We start from the raw sequence: 8088 nt of genomic DNA, 5'->3' as shown, positions 1-8088 counted from the left end.
ATACAAAAACTACTACTAATAATAATAAGAGGCGGACAGTACTTAAGTATTTTTACTTTCTACTCCAGTACATTTTTCAAGTATTTATTTTATCAGTGTTTTTCTTTGGAAATTTTTTAATTCATTACATTCCAAAGCATAATTTATAATGTCATACGTTTTACTGCACTACATTTCATAAATAAAAGTTGTTGTTTTTTTACCTTGAATACTTAATTACATTAAAAACATAGTACTTTCTTACTTGTACTCAAGTAAAACTATAATTACTTTTACATGAGTATTTTTTATGTAATTAAGTATTAAATGATATTCAATATGAAACATAGTGCAGTAAAAAGTACAATATTATGTTTTAGAAGGTTGTGAAGTAGAAGTTCGACAAAGAAGAACACTGATAAATTACATATACTTGAAAAATAAAATTACTTGGAAAGTAAAAATACTTACAGTGAGGAAAATAAGTATATGAACACCCTGCTATTTTGCAAGTTCTCCCACTTGGAAATCATGGAGGGGTCTGAAATTGTCATCGTAGGTGCATGTCCACTGTGAGAGACATAATCTAAAAAAAAAATCCAGAAATCACAATGTATGATTTTTTAACTATTTATTTGTATGATACAGCTGCAAATAAGTATTTGAACACCTGTCTATCAGCTAAAATTCTGACCCTCAAAGACCTGTTAGTCTGCCTTTAAAATGTCCACCTCCACTCCATTTATTATCCTAAATTAGATGCACCTGTTTGAGGTCGTTAGCTGCATAAAGACACCTGTCCACCCCATACAATCAGTAAGAATCCAACTACTAACATGGCCAAGACCAAAGAGCTGTCCAAAGACACTAGAGACAGAATTGTACACCTCCACAAGGCTGGAAAGGGCTACGGGGAAATTGCCAAGCAGCTTGGTGAAAAAAGGTCCACTGTTGGAGCAATCATTAGAAAATGGAAGAAGCTAAACATGACTGTCAATCTCCCTCGTATTGGGGCTCCATGCAAGATCTCACCTCGTGGGGTCTCAATGATCCAAAGAAAGATGAGAAATCAGCCCAGAACTACACGGAGGAGCTGGTCAATGACCTGAAAAGAGCTGGGACCATCGTTTCCAAGGTTACTGTTGGTAATACACTAAGACGTCATGGTTTGAAATCATGCATGGCACGGAAGGTTCCCCTGCTTAAACCAGCACATGTCAAGGCCCGTCATAAGTATGCCAAGGAGCATTTGGTTGATCCAGAGGAGTCATGGGAGAAAGTCATGTGGTCAGATGAGACCAAAATATAATTTTTTGGTCATAATTCCACTAAACGTGTTTGGAGGAAGAAGAATGACGAGTACCATCCCAAGAACACCATCCCTACTGTGAAGCATGGGGGTGGTAGCATCATGCTTTGGGGGTGTTTTTCTGCTCATGGGACAGGGCGACTGCACTGTATTAAGGAGAGGATGACCGGGGCCATGTATTGCAAGATTTTGGGGAACAACCTCCTTCCCTCAGTTAGAGCATTGAAGATGGGTCGAGGCTGGGTCTTCCAACATGACAATGACCCGAAGCACACAGCCAGGATAACCAAGGAGTGGCTCTGTAAGAAGCATATCAAGGTTCTGGCGTGGCCTAGCCAGTCTCCAGACCTAAACCCAATAGAGAATCTTTGGAGGGAGCTCAAACTCCGTGTTTCTCAGCGACAGGCCAGAAACCTGACTGATCTAGAGAAGATCTGTGTGGAGGAGTGGGCCAAAATCCCTCCTGCAGTGTGTGCAAACCTGGTGAAAAACTACAGGTAACGTTTGACCTCTGTAATTGCAAACAAAGGCTACTGTACCAAATATTAACATTGATTTTCTCAGGTGTTCAAATACTTATTTGCAGCTGTATCATACAAATAAATAGTTTAAAAAATCATACATTGTGATTTCTGGATTTTTTTTAGATTATGTCTCTCACAGTGGACATGCACCTACGATGACCATTTCAGACCCCTCCATGATTTCTAAGTGGGAGAACTTGCAAAATAGCAGGGTGTTCAAATACTTATTTTCCTCACTGTAAGTACTGTACGCCTCTGCTATTAATAATAGTAATTAAAATAATTACATTTTTAGAAAACACAGATGGACCAGAACTCCAGGATGTGACCAGACAACATTTAGGAGACACAGATGGACAAGAACTCCATCACCAGGATGGAGATGTAATAAGGTGTAAAAAAATGATGAAAGCAACTCTGGAACAAATGCAAATGGTTTGGATTTGAAGTCAGAAAGCAAAGAGAGTGACTTGATTTCAGTGTCCAAATATTCAGAAAATGACAATGAAAAGGAACGTAAACAAGAACATGAACATAACAGAAACAACGAAGAGTGGAGGGCGACAACACCAGGTCAAAATAATTTCAGTATGGAAATAAAATGTGAGAGCTGGGAAAAAATAAAGCCGCTGCATGGTTTAAACCAACTCCAGAGGCCATGGACAGATGTCCTTTTCAAAGAATTTAGTAAGGCCAGTCCTTGTTGTGTGCTCTGCTTCAAATGCCAACATGTGAAATGCAAAAGCAATCGGCAATGAGCCCTGCCTTTCTTTAGAGCGCGTGCCATCTGCACCTTTAAAGACTGTGTAGCAGTCTATACATTTACAATAAAACAAAAACCAACAAAATCACACAAAAAAATGACTGTCTTTGTAGCCCGTAAAGGAGACGTAACACACAAAAAAAGTGAAAAAAAATTCAGACAGGCAAAATATTTACTTAGGGGCAAAATTGCTAAAACCCTTAGAGATGGTGTGAGCAATTACTATTATCAAGCCCTAAGAAAATCACCATCTGAAGAGATTGTGGCTGGCAATATCTCACAATGCTTAACAAAAGGTGTGTTAAAGATGATTGCTGGTGAATTGAAAAAAAGCACCAGGCTACATGATGACATAATCATGGAGATGATGCTTATGCCAAAAATAATAAAAGAATGTGCTACATCAGATTGTGCTGACACTGCAGGTTACATACAACAACTGCATGAGGACCCATTTGCTGTACACATGTACACACAATGTGGTTTACACATTTTGGCCCAACATCTAAAAAAAAAAAAAAAAACAGTAACTCTTCACCTGGATGCCACTGGTAGTGTCACTTCACGCATTCCCGGTCAGCCCAAGAGAGTGCTCTACTATGCCCTTGTATTGCCAGGCATGGGAAAAAAACATGCCACCACTTCCTGTGAGTGAGCTGATAACAAATCAGCATTCAATTCCAACCTTGACATGTTGGCTGATGGAAACATTACGGGCCCTTGGTCAAATAACTTCATGCCAGGTACATCAAGTGGAGACCGACTTCAGCTGGGGTCTAATGTCAAGTGTCCTTCTGGCATTTAATAAGGAGAGCATCTTGACGTACCTACAAAGAGCACACCGGATTGTATCAAACAGAGCAAACAGTGGTGATCGTCTATTCATGGTCTTGCATCTTTGCTCTTCACACATCATAAAGGCAGTGTGCCAGGCATTTTCAAGGAAAACAGACAGCAAGGCTTTAAAAGAGTATGCCACCTACTGCTTCGCCTTGCTGTTAAACAGCACACACCTAGAGGAGGCAACGGCTGTATTCAAAGAGATGTGTGTGCTCTTAACATCATCAGAGGAAACGGATGTGGTGAATGCAGCCAAAGCTTCCCTTGACCTGAAAATAACAAAGACCACCATAAACATCAGAGAGTCAGAAACAATGCCAGAGACTACAGAAACACCACAAACCTTTGTGTGTGACAAATCACCCTTTACATCCGTGTTCAGTGCAGTTTTGGAAAGTGCCAAGAGCCTAAACCACTGTAGTAGTACAGGGAAAAAAAATAAAAAAATTTGTCCAGAACTTATCGACATCCTAATGAGCAGCTACATGACCATTTTCCCCCTCTGGAGTGGAGTGCTCCTAGGAGATCTTAGCCGGTATTCTGACATCAGCCCAGCTACAGCCAGCCAACAATCTAAAACCAGGGAAACAAACTGCCATGTGGAGGAATGGTTTTGGATCGTCAAGCACAGCATCCTTCAATCTAAAAAGTTCCTGCGTCCTGCCGACTTTATTCACAAAATGTATGGATGGCTACAAGGCAGATACAGAGAACACATAATTAACAACAACCTGTTACTGCCTTGTAGGGATCCACAACCGAAAGAAAACTTCTTTAGCCAGAAAGAAGAATGGGCAAAAAAAACATCTAGAAAACATCACAGATGTAGGACAAAATACTTTGAACCACCTTATACACTGCCACAGCCATCACAGCCATCAAGTCCAGAAAGCAAAGACATCAGCATCAACACCAGCCAGATGGAAACCACCACACTGATCCCAGACACACCAATGGACCTGTCAATAACATCAAAACATGACCAAAAACACAATACTGAGTCCAAAAAAAAAGAGCAAACATCTGAGGACATAGCTGATAAGGTATTACTTCATATTATTATATTTTGTAAAAATTATTTAACATATTTCTTACAATGAAAAATTATTTGCAGATTGAATACCTTTGGTCCAAAAAAGACAGTGAATTGGTGGTTGCTGTTGTGTCGTCGGCAGAAAAAAAGGTCAGGTACACCGTCTGTCACTCAGAGTTCAAAACTCTGCAACCGCACAAGTGGCTTATGGGAGAGGTAAGAATATTCATGAGCTATTATTATTTAAAATTGCCATGATTTAAATTTCCAAAGTACACCATAAATATTGTACACATCTGAAAAGCTGTCAGTTAACTTTCTGTCTAATTTGCATGTTTCTTACATTTACTCTTTTCTTCAAGGTAATTGAATGCTATTTCCAAATCTTACTAAACAAAATGGGAAAAGACAGTAGCATTTACCTCCTCAACCATTATACTGCTCATGTGATCATGAATAGAGACAGAGATGCAATATGCAGACAGAGTCTACAGAAGGTATCATTGCATTGTTATGCATTGAAGATATAAAAACATGTTTAAAAAAGATTTACTTATGTGAAAAATATCAAACATTTCAGGTGAACTTCGCAAAGTACCAAGCAATTATCAGTTTCCTGAATGTGAATGATAGCCACTGGAAGTTCTTCTTCATGGATATATGGTCAAAGTGAACTATAATTTGAAATGGGTTTCTCTTTTTTTCCAGTATCTACATGCACCTTCCAGTCAGATATTTCTTATTTATCCACAAGGAACTGATGTTTGAAGGACTCTAAGCACGCTGCTTTCAGATTTAGGTAAAAATACAATGCTAAAATTACTCTAATTAATCAAATTAATTTGAACTACTTTGACGGTATTACCCCTAACTGTTTCATACCTCTATGAAAGTGAATACTTCAAAATGAGGTTCGGCAAAAAAGAATGGGTGGAGATTGAGTGGAGAGGGGTCACAATTAAGCACACAATCCAGCTGGATTCATACAGCTGTGGTGTTTTTGTTATGCAGGTATTTCCCCCCCAAATGGTAAGTAAATCCTTACAGTTCAGACACTAAATATAATTCATACTTACACTTCACTACAACTATTGTTCAAAGATGGCAAGGGAGATTATCAGTAGTTTCCCTGAAGTTCCCTCCCACTTGGACATCAATTGTTCGCTGACCAATATGGAGGAACTACGCAAGATGGCGGCTGAGGAAATCCTGAAAGCCTCAGGTGATTGACATGAATGGGAACAAAATTACATTATGAAACTGTTATTGTCTTCTGTAAACCTGTTACTATTTTGACATCTATATACTTTTTAGAGTTCAGAAAGTCTGACTGTTGTGGTTTATGCGGTTTGACACAACCCACTGGAGGTGGCCCAACAACTGACTGGGTAAGTACTTTCAACTTATATAATTTAAACTATAAACTATGAAACTATATATAATTGTGTTGTTGTTGTTTTTAAATTGAATGCCATACATGCAAACACTGGTTTCATGTGAAATGCCTCAACATGAAACCTCCTGACTTTGAGAAGGCAAAAAATAGTAACTGGGATTGCACTTTTTGTAAATAATTGATTTTTTTGCTTTTCCTTTTCCTTTCTTTAATGATAACTGATTGGTTACTTTATTTTCAATTTGTAACAACTAAAACATATTGAAAGTGTTTTATGTGTCTGAATCTTTTATCCGCATCCATGACATATACACTGTGTTCCAAATTATTGTGCAAGTGACATCAGTAGGATTTCAGTCAAATAAAAATTACGATTTTAGTTTTTCAAATAAAGTGATGGTTTGTTAGATATTTCTCAGGCAATATGGGAAGAAAGTTTTTCTGAAGATGAAAAGCATGAAAGACAATGTCTTGCAAAAGGAATGACAACAGCTAATACTTTGTGAAAACTGAACAGAGATTATGTCAAAAAGATTTGAAACTGACTGGGAAGCAAAGAGACATTTTTATAAAGTATGAACAATCTAGTGATTTATGAGTCCGTGACAGTCAGGGGTCGGAGGAGAACATCGGAAAATGTGACCGAATGGACAATATTCGTCTGTTTTTGCAATACACGAGCCGCGGTTCAGCTGCGTCCTGCGTCATAGGTCCGGTTTACATAGGCCTAATCAGGGAGTCACGTTAGCTGTTTTCGATTGGAATTGGTTCGTTTAAAATGAGAACTTTTGAGATTTCTATTAATAGGCCTACATTCAATTTCAAATTCAATTCAAATTTATTTGTATAGCGCTTTTCACAATACACATGGTTTCAAAGCAGCTTTACAGAAAGTGCATTTCATAGATGTACAGTAAAAATGTTAGAAAGACAATGTTAAAGAATAATGTTCGAAAAAGTTAATCAATCGTGTATTAATTTAGGCCATAACAACGCTGGCGTTGAGTCGTCTCTTCACAGGCGTGGAGTCGTCTCATCACAGGTGTCGGGGCATCCGAAGTCTCCATGAGAGGCTGGATACAAACTGGAGCTGATGAACTATTTACCTCGGGACTAGTGTCCCGAGATAACAACAGAAAAGCAGATGGGAAATGATTAGCGTAGCTGCTGTTCAGAATATTATAATAATGCTTTTGATCCGATTTAACTGTAGTATAAAAAGATAATTATAATGTGAATGCTTGGCTAAAGAGATGCGTCTTTAATCTAGTTTTAAACTGGGACAGCGAGTCTGAACCTCGAACAATATCAGGAAGACTATTCCAGAGTTTAGGAGCTAAATGTGAAAAAGCCCTCCCTCCTTTAGTTGACTTAGATATCCTAGGAATGACCAGAAGCCTAGAGTTTAGTGATCTTAAAGAGCGCGATGGATTGTAGGGCGATAGAAGATCCGTTAAATACACTGGAGCTAAACCATTTAGGGCTTTATAGGTTAGTAGCAATAGTTTGTAATTGATACGGAACTTCACAGGTAACCAGTGTAGAGATGATAAAATTGGTGTTATATGATCATATTTTCTTGACCTAGTAAGAACTCTAGCAGCCGCGTTTTGGACTAACTGTAGCTTGTTTATTGAGGATGCAGGACAACCAGCTAATAAAGCATTACAGTAATCTAATCTCGAGGTCATGAATGCATGAACTAACTTTTCTGCATCAGAAATAGATAGCATGTTACGTAGCTTAGCAATGTTTCTAAGATGGAAAAATGCCGTTCTTGTAACATATGAAATATGATTTTCGAATGTCATGTATCATTGTGTCGTAAAACAGTGATAACACATAACAGACATCAAACATCATACCAATAAAGAAGTAAACTATGTAACTTACAGCAAGCAGATGAGGCCAGAATATGAACATAATGCTTTTAATTAGCCTACACGTTGAGTATTTTTCTCCCATAGAAAACTGTTCTAAAGAAAACCCTTAACGTCGGTTAATCAATGTAGGCCTATGCGATAAAAGATCAAATTGTACACAGACTAATTTTTCTGTATAGTATGATTTATTAATAGGCTATATAGCCTATAGTGCAGGGGTCTCAAACTCACGGCCCGCGGACCACTTGCGGCCGCTGGATGATATTTTGTGGCCCCCTTCTTGACATCAAAGTTTAGTGTTAGTGCGGCCCGCGCGTTGCTCTGAAAAGCACCTTTTTGCTGAATCGTTGCATGTGCAGCA

General features: G+C 38.4%; 1 long non-coding RNA gene across 1 annotated transcript; it reads right to left on the bottom strand.

The window, feature by feature from the left end:
- Positions 1-3868: 3868 nt before the first annotated feature.
- Positions 3869-5660, bottom strand: LOC307134248. Its single transcript, XR_013817533.1, has 3 exons — positions 5525-5660; positions 4539-4652; positions 3869-4374 (listed from the first exon to the last, which is right to left on the bottom strand). It is a non-coding gene; the product is annotated as an uncharacterized lncRNA (long non-coding RNA).
- Positions 5661-8088: the final 2428 nt, after the last annotated feature.

The sequence above is a fragment of the Gobio gobio genome (assembly GCF_949357685.1).
Source record: "Gobio gobio genome assembly, chromosome: 1".
In the NCBI taxonomy this organism is placed as follows: Eukaryota; Metazoa; Chordata; class Actinopteri; order Cypriniformes; family Gobionidae; genus Gobio; species Gobio gobio.
This window is presented reverse-complemented; position numbering and strand designations above follow the sequence as displayed.